Raw genomic sequence first — 19,192 nt, 5'->3', positions numbered from 1 at the left:
TTCATGCATGCATGCACACATATACGTTTTCTCTCACTCCGGCAACTCATTCTCACATTCCCATTCTCCTCCGCCTGACACTCTGTTCTTCCCCTCTCTTTACCTCACCTCCTGCAGCACCCTATTTTATCTGCTTTCCTCCCAGCTGGCTCTTCTTTCTCTCCTCCCTCCCTCTTGATAGCTCTGATTTCTGTTCAGCTGTGATCACACAAAGCTGAAGTAGGAGGAAGCATCATGTTTTTGCACTTCCTCTTTCACCTCCATGTTCTTTTCAAGACTCTGATCTTCAGCTTGGGTGCCAATCTGAGTCTTGAAAACCACTTAGAACTGTAAGAAGAAGTGGGGGAAGAGCATTCCCCTTCAAGGAAGGGGAGATGTAGCTACCCTCAACACCTCATGACCTAAGGGGGCAGGATTTCAGAGGCTTCATGGATGCTAGGATAAGTCCTCAAGGATTCTAATGCACCCAAAGGCACACTGTTGGCAATATCAGGCACAGCACAATCTGGGTTCTTGGTACAACACTAAAGCATTCCCCCCCAACTGGGTGCCCTCCAGATGTCTTGACAACATCTGGAGGGCACCAGGTTGGGGAAGGCTGCACTAAAGTGAGATGGAACTCTGTGAAAGTTATTTTTTAAAAAAAACACATGGATGATGGTGATTGAGTTTGACTAGGCATAGGCAAACCCGGCCCTCCAGATGTTTTGGGACTACAATTCCCATCACCCCTGACCACTGGTCCTGTTAGCTAGGCATGATGGGAGTTGTAGTCCCAAAACATCTGGAGGGCCGAGTTTGCCTATGCCTGAGTTTGACTAATCCTGACCTTAAGACACTTTTCTTGAATTCAGCCTTAATTTTCCTAACATGCAACCTATTCTTCGTTGCTTATCAGACTCCATTAGAACCTTATGTTAGTGTATTTGGAATCTTCTCCCAGCCATATGAACTTTCCTTTTACAAATCTCTTCTCAGCTCTTTGGAATTTCACATCTGCTCCCTTTCATCACGGACCCACCAGATATTAGTCTGCTATTGATTTTCTCTTGGCCACAGTGCCATTAAGCAACATTACCCGAAGGCCATTGATTGCGAGGGGACCCACCAGATAGCCATTTCTTCCATAATGAAGGCACGGAGCAGATAGTGTTTGAATAAAACTTAATTAATCTGCTAGAAGAAGAGCTGAAATGAAAGGACTGACTCTTAACAGGGCCATGATTGCTATCAAGGGGGAACAAGCAATTTAGAACATAGCTCTTGGCTAGGTCGTTGGACAACACGGACATTTGTCCAGGATGCCAGGCCTGTAAAGGGGAGCCTGTGTGCAGGCTGCCCCCAGCTGCCCTCCTTCAGCACAGATGACCTTCAGCTCATAGCCACCTGTTTCTGCTACTTCAATGCAGGAGATAAGTATCCTAGCAATCACAGCATGTTTTACCTGCCAAACCCATAAGAAAGAGATTAAGGTTGCTGAAATCCCCACGCCTTGTCCCCATTATGTGAACACAATTGAGCCAGCATAGATACTTTAATATTTGCCTTCATTCAAATCATATTTGTAACAAGAACATTAGGATGCAGTGTTTTGTCACATAGTAGATTTAAGGCTTCCTTCTTCTGCATGGGTAGGCTTCCAGCTAGGTCTTTTCTACAGGGTTTATTCACAGAATCTTAGAACTGAAATGCAAGAGGCACAAGAGCAACAAAATGTTAACTTAATATTAACACAGCGTAGTGGTGGGGGAAATCAAAACAACATTAATACAATCTTTGAAATAATAAACAAGAACACAATCAACCAGCTAAGGCAATACGGTGAATTCAGAAAGCCTACACACATAAAGATGCCTTAACCTGAAGCTGAAGAGTATATAATGTTGGCACCAGACTTTCTTCCCCCCCAAGAGGGTGTTTCAAACCTAGGGCACCACCACTGAAAAGACCCTGTCCTTTGTAGATGCATAATGCACCTCTCTTGCAGCCTCACCTGAGTATCTTAATGCACTAGGAGAGTGGAAAAGGGATGGGAACAGGCTACCTAAACCATGGGGGTGGGCAGGAACAAGACTGACAGCTAGCCCTATGTTTACATCTGTTGTGTAAATTATTGGGAGCCAGGAGCTCCTAATGCTGGCGAAGAAGCAACCTTCAAATATAAGATCTGTTTTGGCTCTGTGGTTTACCCAGGCTAACCCACAGTACTTTTTCTGCACACGGTGGGATTAATTCTCCCTCCTTGCTGACTCTGTGCAGCACAAGCCCATCCAGAATGCAAAGCAGCTCTCCGGTACAGCAGTGCACCCAGAGGTCTTGGCGGGACAGGAGTGATCAATAGCATTTCCTTTGAAATCAGATTGGGAAAATATCATGTGCAGCAGTGAAGCGATTAGCTCGATTGTTCCAAGCTGTGTGCAGCAAAGCAGGCTGCAAGATTAGTTAAGCCATCATGAAAGACATTAAGGGAAAAATTGGAATAGAGAATCTGGTACGGAAGGGAGGCTCAGAGGGCAGCAACTGCAAACGGCTCTTATTTATTCACTCCAAGATAGCAATAGGCCTGCCAACTTTTAAAAATGAGAGTGCCTCTGAACCTGTGCAGTGTGCCTCCCCACACCATCCTAAGAGAACTGGCAAATGAATAGGAGCACAGGAAGCTGCATAATACCAGTTCAGACTGTTGGGCTCATCTATCTCAATCTTGTCTGCACATTAATGGGTGGGACGCTCCAGGATTTCAGGCAGAGGACCTGCTTTCTCCGCCTTGCCTTGGAGATGCCGGGAATTGAACTCTACCACTGAGCTACATCTTTGCCCCAAATGGAGTTCTCTCTCTCTTTAATGAGTGACTAAGGAACAGCAAGGGAAGAGGTTGTAGAGACCCTCCAAATCACCCTTTCCATTAGCAACCCTTAGAGGAAATGGTTAGAAAAAGCTCCGTTTTAGCAGGGGTGAGGAACCTCAGTTTGGGTGTGTGTGCAAATGTGGCCCTTCAGGCCTCTCTGTCTGGCCCTTTGGATTTTTTTTCCAGGCCATACCCCTCACTGACCCTGCTTTGCACCCTCTTTGAACTTTTTACCTTGTTGGGATGTGCCCTTGAACTCTAACAGTGCTTCTTGTTTGTCTGGATGGAGGCTAGAGAGGTGAGCAAATCCAGCTTACTGTACACAAGTAAACTTTACATTCATTGTCCTGTCCACTTCCCCCTGTAGTTCCACTCACCATTTGCATGTGGCCTGCAGAAGGTTTCCCAGGAAGCCATACAGAGTCAGAACCACCATGTTCTGAGGCCTCTGACTACCAGGTGCTGCTAACAAGGGATAGATCTCACCATCCATCAAGCCTTGCTTGTTTACTTTGCTCAGCCTCAGGTACCTGGCTTGCCAGTGTCAGAGATGGACTGCTGAGCTTAGATGGCTCTTTGGTCTGGAGGAACATGGCAAATCCTGTTTTCTTAAACCCTGAATTATTTATTCACCTCCTGCATTGCACAGTCCCTGCCTCTGCTTGGAGCAAACCCCAAGCCCTGCAGCATTTAGCAGACATCCGCCTGCCTTCCTGAGTCACTACAGCTGACACAAGCTATCAGCCTGAACAAGACTTTCCTCTCACTGCCTGCTGGGAATGAAGGGAACAAAAAAAAGAAAAGAAAAGAAAATGATTTTCTAAAAATAATGTCTTTTGGAGTACTTCAGGATTAATGGACTTTTTGTGTCCACAATTCTACAAGGTTGGGAATGTTAGTTTTGGCACTTCTTTAATTTTGCAACAAATGGAAGGAAAGGCTTGAAGGCATAAGGGGCCTGGCCTGATATGGTACAATGTTTGTCTTGTGCTTTTAGAGGATGGGAGTTCAGTACGCCACTTAGCATCAAAACTCCCTTGTGGGGGAGAGGCAGCAGTAGCGGCTCGAAGGGTGTAAGATAGGGGGCTAACAGTAGGTGGAGCCAGAGCCAATGAGCCAAGGGAGCTGCTGTTTGTCTGGGTCATGTGGCCAGCATGACTAAACATTCTGGCACAACAGAATACCATGACAGAAGCCAGAGCACATGGAAACACCATTTATCTTCCCACTGCAGCAGTACTTATTATCTACTTGCACTGGTATGCTTTTGAACTGCTAGGTTGGCAGAAGCTGGGAGAGAGCAACAGGAGCTCACCCCGTCACACAGATTCGAACCACTGACCTTCCAATCAGCAAACCCAAGGGGCTCAGTGCTTTAGATTGAGGAAGCGGACAGGGAGGGTCTGGATTTTGATTGAAGGGATCCCTGCTCAGTTATGAGGTTGAAGAGCATGTCAAGGAAGAAGGTCTAGCTCAATATTATCCTCAGAAGACATGCCTGACAGCTGTCAATAGGTTGCATCCAGACTGTCAATATTTGCAGGAGAAATTGATGGGCATTCTGTAAATTTGGCTTTGTGCAGTTAAAGTGGATTAAAGTGCTCTGTTGCCCTTGAACAACAAATCCACATTATACATGCACAAAACTGACTTTTCATGGTTAGGAAAGTGATAGGGGATAGGGTATTGAAAAAGGTGAGATCAATGAATGATTAATAGGAAGATGTATAGCCACCACACAAGCCAATCAGGAAGAATGCTCATTGTTGTATAACCACCCACAAATAAATCAGAACAAATGCTCAATAAAGACTGGACATAGTCTAACTTTCATGTAAGCTTTGTACAAGCAAATCAGGATGAATGCTCAATAAAGAGGTTGTCTGGAGGAGCCTATAAGGGCTGTGATCTGATAGCTAGAAAGTATCTGGTTTGAATTTCACATAGTGTTGAATCCCTTAAAACAACAACAACCTTCAGTTGTTTTGAATTGGAGTTAAATATGCAAGGGGAAGGGTAACCTTGGGGGGACAAGTTCAATAGCTCCCACACCACCCCAGTCACCATATCCTCCCCACTCCGTGAGTATAGAAGGTGCATCCTGTACTTATGCACATTTTAGAATCCTGATTTTCTAGGGTTTGAAAATGGTTAGGGAGCCTCTAGGAATACAATTCACAAGTTCACCCTACAATTAATGGAGGGCTACAGGAATGGCAAAGAGGGAGCAAAGCTAGCCATTCTCATCCCCACAGGTCACCATTACAGGTATACCTACTTCTGATTTTGAATACCTGAAGTTGAGTTGTGTTAGTCATGCTGTGATCCCACTGAAATCAGCTAGTGTGGATCCTACCAACAGGAAGTGACCTTGTTCAAGTTGCTGTTCTCTCAGCCTCCATCTGCAATATAGGAACAATTACTAATGGGACCTGGAACAAATGGTTGCAGTATGGAGTTCTTTTGGGTGTTCAAGCCAGCCAGCTAGTCACACCTTCTTTCAGGGTATTCCATTCCATTTCCCCAGTGGTTTTCTTTTTTATGATATGCCAACAGTCCTTCCATGGATACTGAGAATACTCAGTTTGTATTGGGCTGTTTGGAGAAGGGGTGGGGTTTTTGTCTCTTTAGTATTTTTCTGCTTCTGCAAACTTTGGGGTTCTTCCAAACATGCTGATGCTTTCTTCGTGTTTCTCAAAAGTCCCATTTTGGGTATAATGTTTATTGGGACTTGTCTCAGTGGTTGGAAAGAGATGCTGGGCAACTTTGTTCTCTAACCCCATTGTTCAACTATACATTGGTCAAAAGCCATTGCAGTTTCATGTCAAGACTGCTCTCTTCCTATTACTTCTTTTAGTTTGCTCCCATAATTCAGAAACTTCCACCCTCACACCTGCCTGGTTGAATACTGAGACTCTTCACTTCTGAATGCTGATCCAAAAATTCTGGTATTCATGCCTCAATTCCACAGTGCTTTCAATGAATCACACTTACATGAACATGAATTATGTATTCCTAAGAAATCTGCAGGGAACTCGTGATATTCCAACTCTCTTGTGCCTAACCATCTACATTCTTGTGAAAGCTATATATGCCTGTCCAGTAGCCAAACCAACCGATCTCATGGTGTTTTAATGCTTTATTGTGTAAATCTATATTTGTTTGTTTATTTATTTATTTAATAGGCTTTTATCCCACTCTCAGACTTGGAAGATTTATTATATAAAATGGATAAAGAAAGAACCACACACCTTAAAAAAAGACTAGTCCCACTGGAGCAGAAGCCCACATCTGATATTCCTTTGCACAGGGCAGTTGCTGGGAGATGGTCTTGTGGGGAAAGGAGACAGTCAGCTGAAGCAAGAGCAGACTGTGATGACCCTTCTGCTGGCTCTTTGGCTTCACTCACCTCCCTCACTCTCCTGCTCTTTCTCACAGAGACAGGACAGTTCCACTGAAGCAGGAGGTACTTTTTGCCTGCCTTCCTTTCCTGTTTCTTCTCACAGGGTGATCTTGTCATCACCAAAACACACACGTCTGAGGACAGCTGACTGCTTACGCAGCCTCAGAACAGCAAAACCCATTATGTGCTGCAACTGCGAACAAAACGCACATGTGTGAAAGGGGGTCATTTGACAGTGAGAAATTGATAATTAATAAGCTGACATGCAAGCCAAACCTTGTGCAACTTCAGAATGGTAACTGGATTTTCCTGTTGAAGCCCGCCACTCAGAATAAGCAAAGGGACCTGCAGAATAGCATTCTTCATTAGGTCTCCCATGTGCCTAGTTAGCATTCATACTGTGCCGAATATGTGCTAAGTCTTGTGCAGGATGCAGGGGTGCTGAAGTTGCTGCTTTAACCATTGCAAATCCTTGTAAATATACAATATGGTGGATTTTTAAATAAATCATTGTTTTGCAACAAGGTAGTCCAAATATGGTAACAACAAAGCTAATTCTTGCAATTACGCAAATTTGCACAACAGCTCACATGGTTTCAAAATTTGATCTGCGTTTGATCTTTGGCCACATATATACCATACTTTGAAAGCACATTCAAGCTCCCCTCCTGCCATGAATCCAGGGAATTGTAGCTTCCTAAGGATTCTGGGAATTGTAATCTGTAAAGTGCTGTTCCCAGAATTCTTGGCTGTGTGTGCTTTGAATGTGCCTGATGTGTGCAGAGCCTCTGATTTAAAAAATGATAAATTCCCAAAAAGCTGAACTGTGCAACTTTTACCTGGATCCTGCAAAATCTCACCCAATTTGCCAATGTCCACACTATACATTTAAAGATCCTTCAGCTGCATTCGCATGGTAATTCTGTTTTACTAACTGATAATTTCTGTATTATATTTTAGCTTTCACACAATGTAAAAGCTGGAAATATAGTGGAATATAGTTGAAACTTAGCACTCATTCCATGTTAATTGTTTCCAGAAATAATCTGCTTGCACCCCTATCCACCCAGAAAATTTCAGAAGTGAATTGATGAAATATGATGTGGTATACCAGCATATGATTCTGTTTTCATGGGGAAACAGAAGTGGAAAGGGTGAGGGATTAAGGATGTTGTCCAACAATGTCCTTTGGTGTGAATTAAATTTAGTGTGACATGCCAATATGTTGGTCAGAAAGCCACAGCTCCATAATGCAACAGGTACAGGCAGTGTGAAAGGAACAGGACAGAACCACTGGCATTAAAATCAGGAAGACTAACATAATATTCACCATGTCTGAATGCACCCCTGGTGGCATAAATATTCAAGCAGAGCAGAGGCAGTGTGGGAGCAGAGGTGCCACTGTAAAAATCTTACCAGGAACATTAGCTCTGGACGCTGCAGCAGTTCAAAAGGCAAATCCATTTCAGTATGAAAGATTAGGGAAGGAACTCAAAATAAAGAGGCAAGTATTAGGTGTGATTATGTAAGTCCGTGGTGCGGCCTCATTTAGAGTCTGGCCACTCCGTCCTCAAAAGTGAAAGTCTCTCTTAAAGTGCTAAAACTCAAACCCTTCCAGTGATATGGATTGGCAGCAGGTACAGGACAAACAAAAGGCAATATTTCCCCCCCACCCACGCAACACACAACAAAGTTGCAGCATTCATTGCCATAAGCACAGATGGCTTTTAAAAGGATTGGACAGATTCATGTAGGATATGTCTAGTAATAGCTATTAGCCATAATAGCTAAGAATAGACTGTCCAGGCTCAGAGGCTGAATACTTCTGATGAACAGATGCTCAGGATAAATGGGGGTGGGAAAGAGAGTGGTTTTCTCCATCAGGCTTTTCTTGTGAACTTCTCATTGGCTCGTGACTGGCTACTGCTGGGGACTGAGTGCTGGGTTAGATGGAGCTTTTGATTTCTCCAGCACAGCAGTTCTTACATTCTTATCTCCTTTAATCCCTCCCAGCTCTACAAGCGAACTAAAGGATGTTTGTGGTCAGAAGGCCCAAGTGTTGCAGAGGGACATGTAGGAACCTGGCATGGTCTGCGCTGCAAATCTGAAATTCTGGCACTTGGCTGAATTGGTTTGCTGTGAATTGTAGGCACCTCAGGGCTTGAACAAGATACCTCCTGATTGCACAGCAAGGAGAGAATGTGCTGCACAGTTTTTAAACAGCCCAATCACCTTTCCCACTGCACAGCACTATTTAATTTCTAAAGGGGGTGATGGGGTTCAGTCCTGATTCATACACACACACACTCCTGGGGCTAGAACAGGTGTCAGACTCCATTAGCCCCAGCCAGCATAGCCGGGGTCAAGGATGATGGGAGTTGTAGTCCAACGACATCTAGAGGGCCACAGGTTAGCCAACCCTGGGTTAGATGCATCTCTCCTAAGTACAGTAGGCAAATTGGTCATTTGGTTGACCACAATGAAAGAAAGACAGAACATACTTAGAGACACTCTGGTCTGTAGAAAGTTTTCATGTTTCTAGGATAGAGTTGCAACATGGACGGGTTTTAGGGGAAAGAGCAGCCCAGGTTCATGTTAAGATCCACCTTACAGCTTTCATCCCTGCTTCCTTCCCCTGCACAATTCAAGGTAGAATGAAACAGGCAAAACAGTACAGCTGCAAGGAGCAAGACCTTGTTGATACCAGGAGACTGCTGCTCAAAGATCCTGCTTGCCTGCCATCATTTGTTAATATCAAAAAGGGGGATTTGATTTCTTGGCCTCTTCCTATTAGCCCACAAGTCCCTGTTGGTTGACCCATGATAAAAGTAAAGCAAATATAATACATTTAATTTCAAAATCAAAGAGTTGCATTTGTGGAAAATCAAGCCCCTGTTTCTATTCCCTGGCACAGCAAGTCTTAAGGTCAAGCTACATGTTCAGAAAGAGCACATGGTACATACAACCTTTCTACTGGGGTGATACCATTTCAGAGAGTGAATGGGTTCTGCGCATTTGGTTCCTCCACACAGTAAAAATTCCCTGCCCACGGAATGCTAACGTTTCAGGAATAAGGCTTGTAGATTAGCCTGGGTTTGCTGTTGTTTTTTAAACATGAGAGAACATTCCAAATACACATTCCTGGGTTCTGAAATATCACAATCCCAGGAATGCAACACCATTGGGCAGGTCAGTCTTAGATTTACAATACAGCTATAAGAGTCAATGGACGGAGTGTGGGGAGAAAAACAGATATAGATCACCCATGTGGGGTAATAAATAAAAGAATTGACTGGATCCCTAGATCCAAAGCTTGGGGCTAAACACACACTCCAGCAAGTGAGGGTCCCTAGAAGTATGAGAATAATAGGCTGTTAGACCTTTCAAATATCCCATTCCAGTCTTCTTACACCACTTCCCTTCTATCCCTCCTGCAATGAATAGACCACACCATTTAGTAAGTTGAAATGCTTTACTGTCCTTACAAACTTCAAAGGTCTGATTGATACATTATTCCATGTAGCAGCAAGAAGAAAATAGGTAGAAATATTGAGTTTACAAAATACAGAAAAATATTTTTGACCACACAGTCTGGGTTTGAAGCAGTCAAGCCCAGGCGTGTTGCCTGAGTGGTTTCATATGGTGGAAGAGAATGAAGAAAGAAGCTTCACTTCCTTCTTCATCAGAGGTGAGGGGTCATGACCTGAGTCTAGGAATACAATTCTGTGGTCTTAACCCTTTCATGCATTAACTAGCCCCAAGCTTGCTAGTTATATTTGACTACAGTTTCCCACACAGAGTACTCACAGAGACAGGAAGCCAGTTCATTCAGCTGCCATATTTAATTCCAGGCCCCCTGGTAGAAACTGCCCCACTACCCTTCAGTTTAAACCGCATTCTGGGCATCTTGCCAGGCTCATTAATATTGTTTAGTGTTTGATTAGCAGTTGCGTTCTCAGCGATGACTTTAATCCCTGTAATTAAAGAGCCTCCTGCTGTGGCTATGGGATAGAAGCAACAGAAATGAGGAACATATAATAAATTGTTTTTACAAGTTCCTCGGCATTCTTCCACACACAAAGTGCCGTTCTGTTCTTTACTTTCATTAACAACTTTGCAAAGTGGGATATGGCTGTTGTGAGAGACTGATTGGTCAAAGCGTACTCAGGCAGGTTACCATCTTTCCCTTCAGTACGGCTTCTGTCTCATTTATAGCTGAGTAAAAGGCAGAAATTCAGTAGGGGTGGCTGCCTCTCCATGTATGGAAAAACCTGTTCCTGTTGAACTTTGTTTACTGCCACATTAGCTATTGAAAGTACAGAGGTAGTAGGATTGCCTGCTCTCCTGAGGCTGAATGAGGGTCTTTGCTCCTGATATAAATAGCAGGTGGGATGATGGACAATACCCAGCACTGGACTGAGATCATGACAATGGTGGCAATGCTCCCCCCGTTCTGTCCTCTATTATGGTCAAGATCCAGAATGCACAGCCACCCACACCCACATGCACACCCATACCCCTCCCTTGCTGTTTACTTGTTTGAAAAAATTTCACAAAGCTGCTGATTGTAAGAATAATTTCATTGGTAGTTTGGCCCTTAGGGAATGGAGTCTGGTTGCTCAGGGATGGCTATTGGGATGTTGTTGTTTAGTCATTTAGTCGTGTCCGACTCTTCGTGACCCCATGGACCAGAGCACACCAGGCACTCCTATCTTCCACTGCCTTCCGCAGTTTGGTCAAACTCATGCTGGTAGCTTCGAGAACACTATCCAACCATCTCGTCCTCTGTCGTCCCCTTCTCCTTGTGCCCTCCATCTTTCCCAACATCAGCGTATTTTCCAGGGAGTCTTCTCTTCTCATGAGGTGGCCAAAGTATTGGAGCCTCAGCTTCATGATCTGTCCTTCCAGTGAGCACTCGGGGCTGATTTCCTTAAGAATGGATAGGTTTGTTCTTCTTGCAGTCCATGGGACTCTCAAGAGTCTCCTCCAGCACCATAATTCAAAAGCATCCATTCTTCGGTGATCAGCCTTCTTTATGGTCCAGCTCTCACTTCCATACATCACTACTTGGAAAACCATAGCATTTACTATACGGACCTTTGTTGGCAAGGTGATGTCTCTACTTTTTAAGATGCTATCTAGGTTTGTCATTGCTTTTCTCCCAAGAAGCAGGCGTCTTTTAATTTCGTGGCTGCTGTCACCATCTGCAGTGATCATGGAGCCCAAGAAAGTAAAATCTCTCACTGCCTCCATTTCTTCCCCTTCTATTTGCCAGGAGGTGATGGGACCAGTGGCCATAATCTTCGTTTTTTTGATGTTGAGCTTCAGACCATATTTTGCGCTCTCCTCTTTCACCCTCAATAGGCTATTGGGATAGCAGTGTCCAATTATCTGTTGAAACCCTTTGAGGATTGCTCTCCTGTACTGTTTCAGACACGTGGTTCAGGTACTTATGTCTGCGTGTTTACCTTGTGCACTTATGAGCATTCATTTTATTTCTGACACCTTAGAATTCTTATAATATGTGCCACTCGTGGAAGACTCTTCTTTGCTCCAGACCTTGCACTTTAGGGATAAAGGGCACCCAGAGTGCATAATGAGGGGGAAAAATGCAGGCATCACATGCACTGCACATACCTGAGGCTTTTGCCATAGAGTATGGGCCTCGCAGGATTCCTAGACTGGCTACTTTCTCAGTGTCGTAGAACTGTGTTTTATTGTACTTTGCCCCAATGCTCAGACATCCTAGAAAGGCTATGTCCTCCCCCCCCCCATGTGTTACTTTTGAATTGTGATTTTTCATACAGCAAAGATGTGGGGGAATTGCAGTTCCTCCAGGCCTCAGTCTTTTAGCCTCCTAAAACTCAGCTTTCACCTGCCAATTAGGGAAGCAGTTTGATAGAGGTGTATTGAAATGACAGCACAGCTACCTTCTGTCAAATGTCAGTTCTTGAATGGAGAATGCCAGATATCAAATACAAAACTTATAACATGTGACTGACAGCACAATCGGCAGTGGTGGGTTCTGGGGAGGATTAGAGCAGGTGAAAGATTTATTTTGGCATTAATATATTCACAGAACTATTGGTGGGAGAGAAGGAATGTTATGGATGAAGGGCTAAGAAGATGGTGTCCATTTCAGTTCTCATTGCTAAGCCTCTGCATACCTCTATGGGATACAGGAGGTGTGGGACTAAATTCTGCTTCTGATATCTGCCTCTGAAGAGTCTGGGACTGAATTTCACCCTTCCATTTTGGCAGATGGAGTGATGGGAGGGATTCCAAATCAGCAAACAAATCAGTATGGAGGTGTAATGCTATTTAGGGAAGAAAAGTTAAGCAAGTCTACAAAGACAATGTTGCCTGATGATCTCCCTGTCCAAATCCCAGCCCTAAAGTCCATTGGTTATACAAATAAGAGATCCACTTCCATTCTTGAAGCAGCCCCTACCATGAGGCAGGGTATCATGATCCACCCAGCTTGGAGGTTTTAAACACTGTTATTGACAGTGAGACAGGAGACAGTTCTGACCTGTAGAGCACTTCCTTCTGGAAACAGTTTTCCTGGGAGCTGAAAACGAGGATAATAGAACTTGGAGGCTTGCAGAGGAAAAAATATCCTCTGTATGGCAGACTTGACAGGCACCAAAACATCTTTTGCTGGTCCTGATTAACACCCATCCAGCCCGTCCACAACCCAGTTGAGCCAAAACTCTTGATCTTTAAAACACCAGTGTTCCATTGAAGTGAATGGAACCACCTTGGGTTAAAAATATTTCAGCAGAAATGGGTTGTGAACAGATCTATCCAAGCCTGAAAAGAGCTGAGTGTTTATGCTGAGCTCATTGGCATTCCTTTTGTTCGTCGATTACCCTTCTAATTTGTCTGCAAACAGCAGGCGATCAATTTTGAAATGCCAGGAACTGTCCTGTGGGTGAATGGTCTGAACCCATCTGATCTGGATGAAAACTGAAAGGTCCTTTGTTAGGGCATGTTAGAGGCTTGTAGGCAGGTGCTAGTCAGTCCACACTGCTGAAAACTTCCACTTCCACATGTATATGTGAATCTCCTCCATTGATATTGCATTTCTAATTGGAATATTAATCTCTCATCACCATGTTTGGGGAGAAGAGAGGATGATCAAATAATTTTTAAAATTTTGTTTTTTGGTGAGGGGGGAAATGTATGAGGTAATATTTTGACTTTCAGTGATGTATAGCACCAGAACCTGTTTAGCTCAGGAACACATATGTCAAGAGTGTGTCTAAGAATGTACTGAGTGTCCTGTGCCGCTACTGTGCAGCCTCTATAGATCTTAATTTCAGGAGTACAACTTCTAGGTAAGCTTGAGCCTTAGTATGCTTATTTTAAGCAGTTAGAGCCTCATTCTGTTGTGTGTGTAGATCAGGCCTTAGACCAGAGTCATGCCCTGCAATCCCCATCAACTCTTGCCAGCATAACCAATGATCAAGGATGATGTGAGTTGTAGTCTACCAACATCTAGAGGTCTCCAAGTTACTAATCCTGTTTCAGACTGTTGGCATTGAAGCTGTCAAGGAGCTTCTCCACACTTTGTCTTGAGACAAAAGCCCTGTTCTCACATTATTCACATGTAGAGCATTGCCATGTTTACCTTGGAGCTGGGCTGCAGTTTTTGTCCTGCCCCTAGTGTATCTTCTCTCTGCAGCAGCACATGTTGTGTGCAATTGTTCATGTAGGGGGGCTCCATACAACCTGGATTCCTCCAAAACTGGATGTCCCCATCATGCAGAGCTCCTAAATGTCAACAGCAGATTGCGCCCTCAGAGTTCTCTACAGACAACTGCACATAACACACGGTTGTAGCAGGAGAATACATGTTGTCAAGGGTGGGTCTAAAAGTGTGGTCCTACTTCAAAGTATGCACACTAATACCCCACACATGAGTAAAGTGGGAATAGGGCTCTAGTCAGCTTCAGACCCACTTCTTTTCAAGCCAATCACTGGCACAAGGTATGGAGAGTTATGTCACTGGCGATGCCACAGGCACTGTTCAATAGGTGCCTGTGACATGTGTGCAAACCCCAGTATTCAACACAGCATCCCATGTTGCAATGTCCCCACTAGTTAGAGAAATAATTGAATTCTCCTCAGAACAATATGTTTCCTTTTGAGGGCTAAGGAATCCTTGCAGTATCCTTGAAGCAAAAGTATGCGAAGATGCATGCAGCTCACATCACAAAGGAGCAGCAGCTACATATTTTTTGACCTATACACTGATCATTTAGAAAGACTTCATTGAGAAAGACTCTAATTCTGCATTCATTTTCAGGAGCCGGATAAAGCAAACTTGGTAGAACGCAGGGGCTATCCTGCAAGTGAGAAATTGCTCTTTGCCATCTTGCATATTAAAGTTACCTATTTACACAAAATCCACTGTCCTTCCTTTCCACTTTAGGATCTGATCCCATAGATGGAGATGTTCCTTTCAATTGCTTTCATGTTCACAAAAGTTTTCTAAGCTAGGTCATTAATTAATTAAGGTAAGCTTTCAAAAGCCTGAGCGGCTATGTAGCAAATCCAAGCTCCTTGAAATACTTTAGTTCCTCCTTTGCCAGCAACTTCAGGGCAGCTTTTCAAAACCTAAGCAATATTTTCCCAAGCAAGACCTTCCAGGATGCCAACTCCTGTACCAGCAAGCTAAGCAAAATAGAAGATTGCTGGATTAAGAATTTACAAACACCCTAACAAAAGAAAGATATAAATCTACAAGCACAACGCAGTATGATATACATCTACAAGCACAAACCTTCAAGCATGGTAGTTATTATGAAGCATTGTAATGAGTTTGCTTTTACCATATATTGGATGTGGATGTGCCTGGCATGAGTGAACATGTTAACAGTCTCTATCCTGGGTTTTGTGGCTTTAGATTTCACCCTGGATCAAGTAGCAAGGTCAATAGGGAGAGGGGAAGAACTTCAGGGCCAGGAGTCAGGACAAGTAAATGCAAATCTCCCCCTTTTTAGCTTAGGAGATGGGTGTGCCAGAGACCAGAAGCCATTCAGGGCATCACTGATGAAAATGGTCTAGGTAGCCGTGGTGCCTTCAGGGTAGGGCTTTGAGACAGACGTCGATGACCGCACTCAGCAAAATGAGCAAGTGTTGCTCCAAATGCAGCAGGGCTGGCAGAACACATTTTGAATTCAGTGATGCAATATATATTGCATAATAGATCACATCTATACCACATATTGAAAGCCTGTATTACGCAGAGATTGGATGGCCATCTGTCATGGATGCGTTAGTTGACATACCTGGATTGCAGGGGGTTGAACTAAATGACCCTTGGGATCCCTTCCAAATCTACAATTCTACGATTCACTTTTATACCACTTTAATAGGCATGGCTTCCCATCCCCCAAGAATCCTGGGAACTGTACTTTGTTAAGGGTGCTGAACTCACAGACCTACCATTCCCAGCACCTTTAACAAATAACAGTTCCTAGGATTCTCCATGAGTGCTAATGTGAATAAGACTGCTTTCAACAGGATGTGATCTTATTTGCAAAAATATATCTGGCAGCCTTTTTTTTTTTTTTTGGCTGAAGATCTGGATAAAAAAAACTTACCTCCAAATAGAGAAACAAATAAGCAAGCAAGCAAGCAAGCAAGCAAGCAAGCAAGCAAGCAAGCAAGCAAGCCAGCCAGCCAGCCAGCCAGCAAGCAAGCGAAGTGTAGGAAAGTAGTAGCGTCTGCAGCATTTGGACTGACTGACACTGCCCTCCTCCTCTCCTTCGACTATCCTTCCTATGAATCAGTTGCTGATTACGCCCTAAGGGTGTCCCTGCTAGAGGTGCTGTTGCTGCCATTTCCCTCCTGCTCAGTCACCTTATGTGGTGACATAATTCACTGCCCTTGGTGCTAACAGGAACATCCTCCTCAATGCAGGATGCAGGATGTGAGCTGCTCATGGGAGCAGGAGAGGAAAAATTCTGAGCATGGGGGCAAGGAAGGCACAGCTGGAATGTAGAGGATGAGAAGAGGGACCCCTTCCTTCCTGCCAAAAGTACTCCTCTCCCACCCATCAAATTGATGCTTATCTGCCTGCCTGCCTGCCTGCCTATCTATCTATCCATGTAGATTGAGAGCCAGATAGGTGCTTATTGTTTAAAATGGCAGGGTGCCACAGTTGTGGGGGTGAGCTGGGAAGATTGTGATTATGTAGGTATATCATCCTTTGTCAGAAGACCTAGAGTGGATTATAACATACAACACCTATGTACTCCATAACACAATACATCTACAACATGAAAAATCAAAACAAATATATAAATACCATTATAGTAGGGAATACATAATCAATTCCCAAGGCTGCAACTGGAGAAAGGGAAGAAAAAAGAGTTCAAGCTGTATAGGGCTTTGGAGGTTATGGACAGTGACTTGGACGGAGCCCTGGAGACACTTAATAAAATGCAGATGAGACCCCTCACAGAGCTACAATTCCCAGCACTCTTAACAAACTACAGTTCCCAGGATTATTTGGGTTGTTCAAGTGCTTTACAAGTATGGTGTGGCTGTGAACCTTTGTGGCGTGTGGATCCTTGTCAGGCCATTTGAAGAAGTGAAATACTGTACCTAACCATCTACAGAGTGGGTTTTCCCCATCAGTTCAGTCCAGGGTTTAAACTTAACCCAGGCACTGTACTGCTAGGTTGGAAGCAATTAAACATGCACAGAAATGCCAAGCATCCCGACTAGTCTAGTGGATCTGCTTTCACCCTACTTGGCACAGTAGTAGTGTGGTAGCGAACCCCTCCCTCCCCACTAGAGAAACCTGAATATTAGGGAGCCAACCACCCTCACCCACATTATCCATTCTGCAGATGTTGTTGCAATCAACAATGTGAAGCTTGCTTGTGCTTTCCTGGTCCATCCCGCCAACAGCCCTTTTCTTCCCTTTTTTTGCGAGATTTCACAGCAACTTCTAATCCTATTTTATCCCCAGTGAAAAAGAGGGCAAGAAAACGAAGGCAGTGAAGAGAAAAGAGAAGATTAAAGCTGTCAGTCTTACCCACAGGCCCATCTCTGAGACATAAGAAAATGAATTCAGCTCCTCCTCCTCTTTTTCTTCTTCCCCACTCCTTCCCTCCCTCTCTTGTGGTGTCAGTTCGGGGAAAGCCAGAACAGAAAATGTTGATCTTCATTCCTTCTTTGTGAATCAGGATGCCTTTCTCCAGAGGGCTTAATTTGATCAGGGATCTCACCAAGGCTGTAATCCTTCTCCCCACCCACTCACCCACCCCAATGCCGGGGCTCAAGCCCTCAAATGCAGAATCATAAAGCTAGACAAGATCAAAAAAACCTATCTAGCCCACCTCCCAAATCTACACACTGTCTTTCTGTTTATATCACTGAGTTTACTAACTGCATTTTTACAGAGGAAGACACAGTTGGAGACCGGGTGGAGAGAGGATGGAAGAAAGAAAAGGGATAGGTACTGCTATCAAACACGAATACAAATAAGTGCCTTGTACAAACAAATTACAAACGGCAGGAAATGGGGAAACCCCAGTGTGCATTGTAGTAGTTGCTGGTACCTATTGGGGTTAGTAGGGTGTAAGGTAGGGAGGTCAACAGTAGGTGGAGCCAGAGTAATGACAGGTGGAAGCCAACTGGTTCTAGTTCAGTCCCCATCCCATGCTGTGTTCTGAAACAGCAACACTGAGAATAAGGAGGCTGACGCTGGCAGGCAGCTCCACTCCTTGGGATGGTGGTAAGCAGGGATATGGGAATGTAGACTGGGGTTGGTGGGGCAGTTCATTATTAGGAACCTAGAAAGCTTTCTAGCACCAAGTCAGAACAGTGATCCATCTAATTCAGTACAGACAGTAGCCCTCCATTCGAAGCAGATGCTTCACCCTTGAGTTATGTCCAACTGTATTTGTCCATCTCCATTAAGCAAGATCAGCCCCTTCACATCCAGGCTTAAGTGAAAAAGCATCCCTAGCAAGTCTTGGAGAACAGCTGTCCCCAGAGGGCTGGATCTGAGCCAGTTCTTGCAATAGCTTACTTGTAGAAGTTATTTCCAATGCAATGCCCCACACTGGAATCTTGGAAAAAAATAATAATGGGGAAAATGTCTCTGAACATCTGTAGAGTGCTATTACCAAGTAAGCACACAATTTATTGATTTATTTGAGAATGCAACAGTCTTAGGGGTGAATAGGCCCTTCTCTGTTCCCCTCAAGGCCAGGCATTTAAATCTAGAGCAAGGGGTAACCAGTGCTCCCCCCCCCGAAAATTAGGTGCCGGTACTCACCATGAAGTTGTTACAGTAAGTCCCACACTTTTTAACAACAAAAAGAGGTACCCTTGAGTACCCCCTGAAAAAACCCACCACTTTGAGTGCTCAATCTGGTCTTTGTAGCAGTTTTTCCTAAACCCCTACCCACCTAAGACCTCACCGATTTTGCTTGTGGCAGCAAAAAAATTAAAATTAAAAATGCATTAAGTGCTAAAGAGGTTTGTGCCGGTGTCCATTGTGTGTGCACCCAGCAGTGTGAGTGGGCACACCCACCGCTGGCATACTGTCTCCTGGAGGGTTGGCCAAGGATGGCCAAAAATGTTGCCTTCCCTCCACACCCTGCTGTGAAGTATAACAAATGTACTCATATCTACTAGGGGGAAATTTCCCTCAGTGAGGTTGTAGGAATTGGTTTGTGCTTTATGTTTCCTTGATTTCCCTGCTGACTGCGAGTTCTTATCTGCCTTAGGATAAAGACAAATGTACCAAGAACTGCTGCAGGTTTTTTGGCTGTGGGGCAAGCTCTGCTTGGCTCTGACTTCTGTGGCTGTTTCACATACAGTGGTACCTCTGGTTATGAACTGAATTCATTCCGGAGGCTCGTTCTTAACCTGAAACTGTTCTTAACATGAGGCGCACTTTTGCTAATGGGGCC

At 44.2% G+C, this 19,192-nt stretch overlaps 1 protein-coding gene and 1 long non-coding RNA gene across 7 annotated transcripts in view; both read left to right on the top strand.

Annotated features, from left to right (window-relative positions):
- LOC310690604 (acid-sensing ion channel 2) overlaps positions 1-19,192 on the top strand; it is a 375,157-nt gene that overhangs the window by 122,086 nt on the left and 233,879 nt on the right. The gene's annotated exons all lie outside the window — the stretch shown is intronic.
- Positions 14,340-17,346, top strand: LOC310690843. 2 transcript variants are annotated; one of them, XR_014518196.1, is made up of 3 exons: positions 14,340-14,608; positions 15,163-15,233; positions 17,239-17,346. It is a non-coding gene; the product is annotated as an uncharacterized lncRNA (long non-coding RNA). The 2 variants fall into 2 exon arrangements; XR_014518197.1 differs by lacking the exon at positions 14,340-14,608 and adding an exon at positions 14,619-15,050.

Source organism: Podarcis liolepis (genome assembly GCF_965112155.1).
Source record: "Podarcis liolepis genome assembly, chromosome: 13".
Taxonomy (NCBI): domain Eukaryota; kingdom Metazoa; phylum Chordata; class Lepidosauria; order Squamata; family Lacertidae; genus Podarcis; species Podarcis liolepis.
This window is presented reverse-complemented; position numbering and strand designations above follow the sequence as displayed.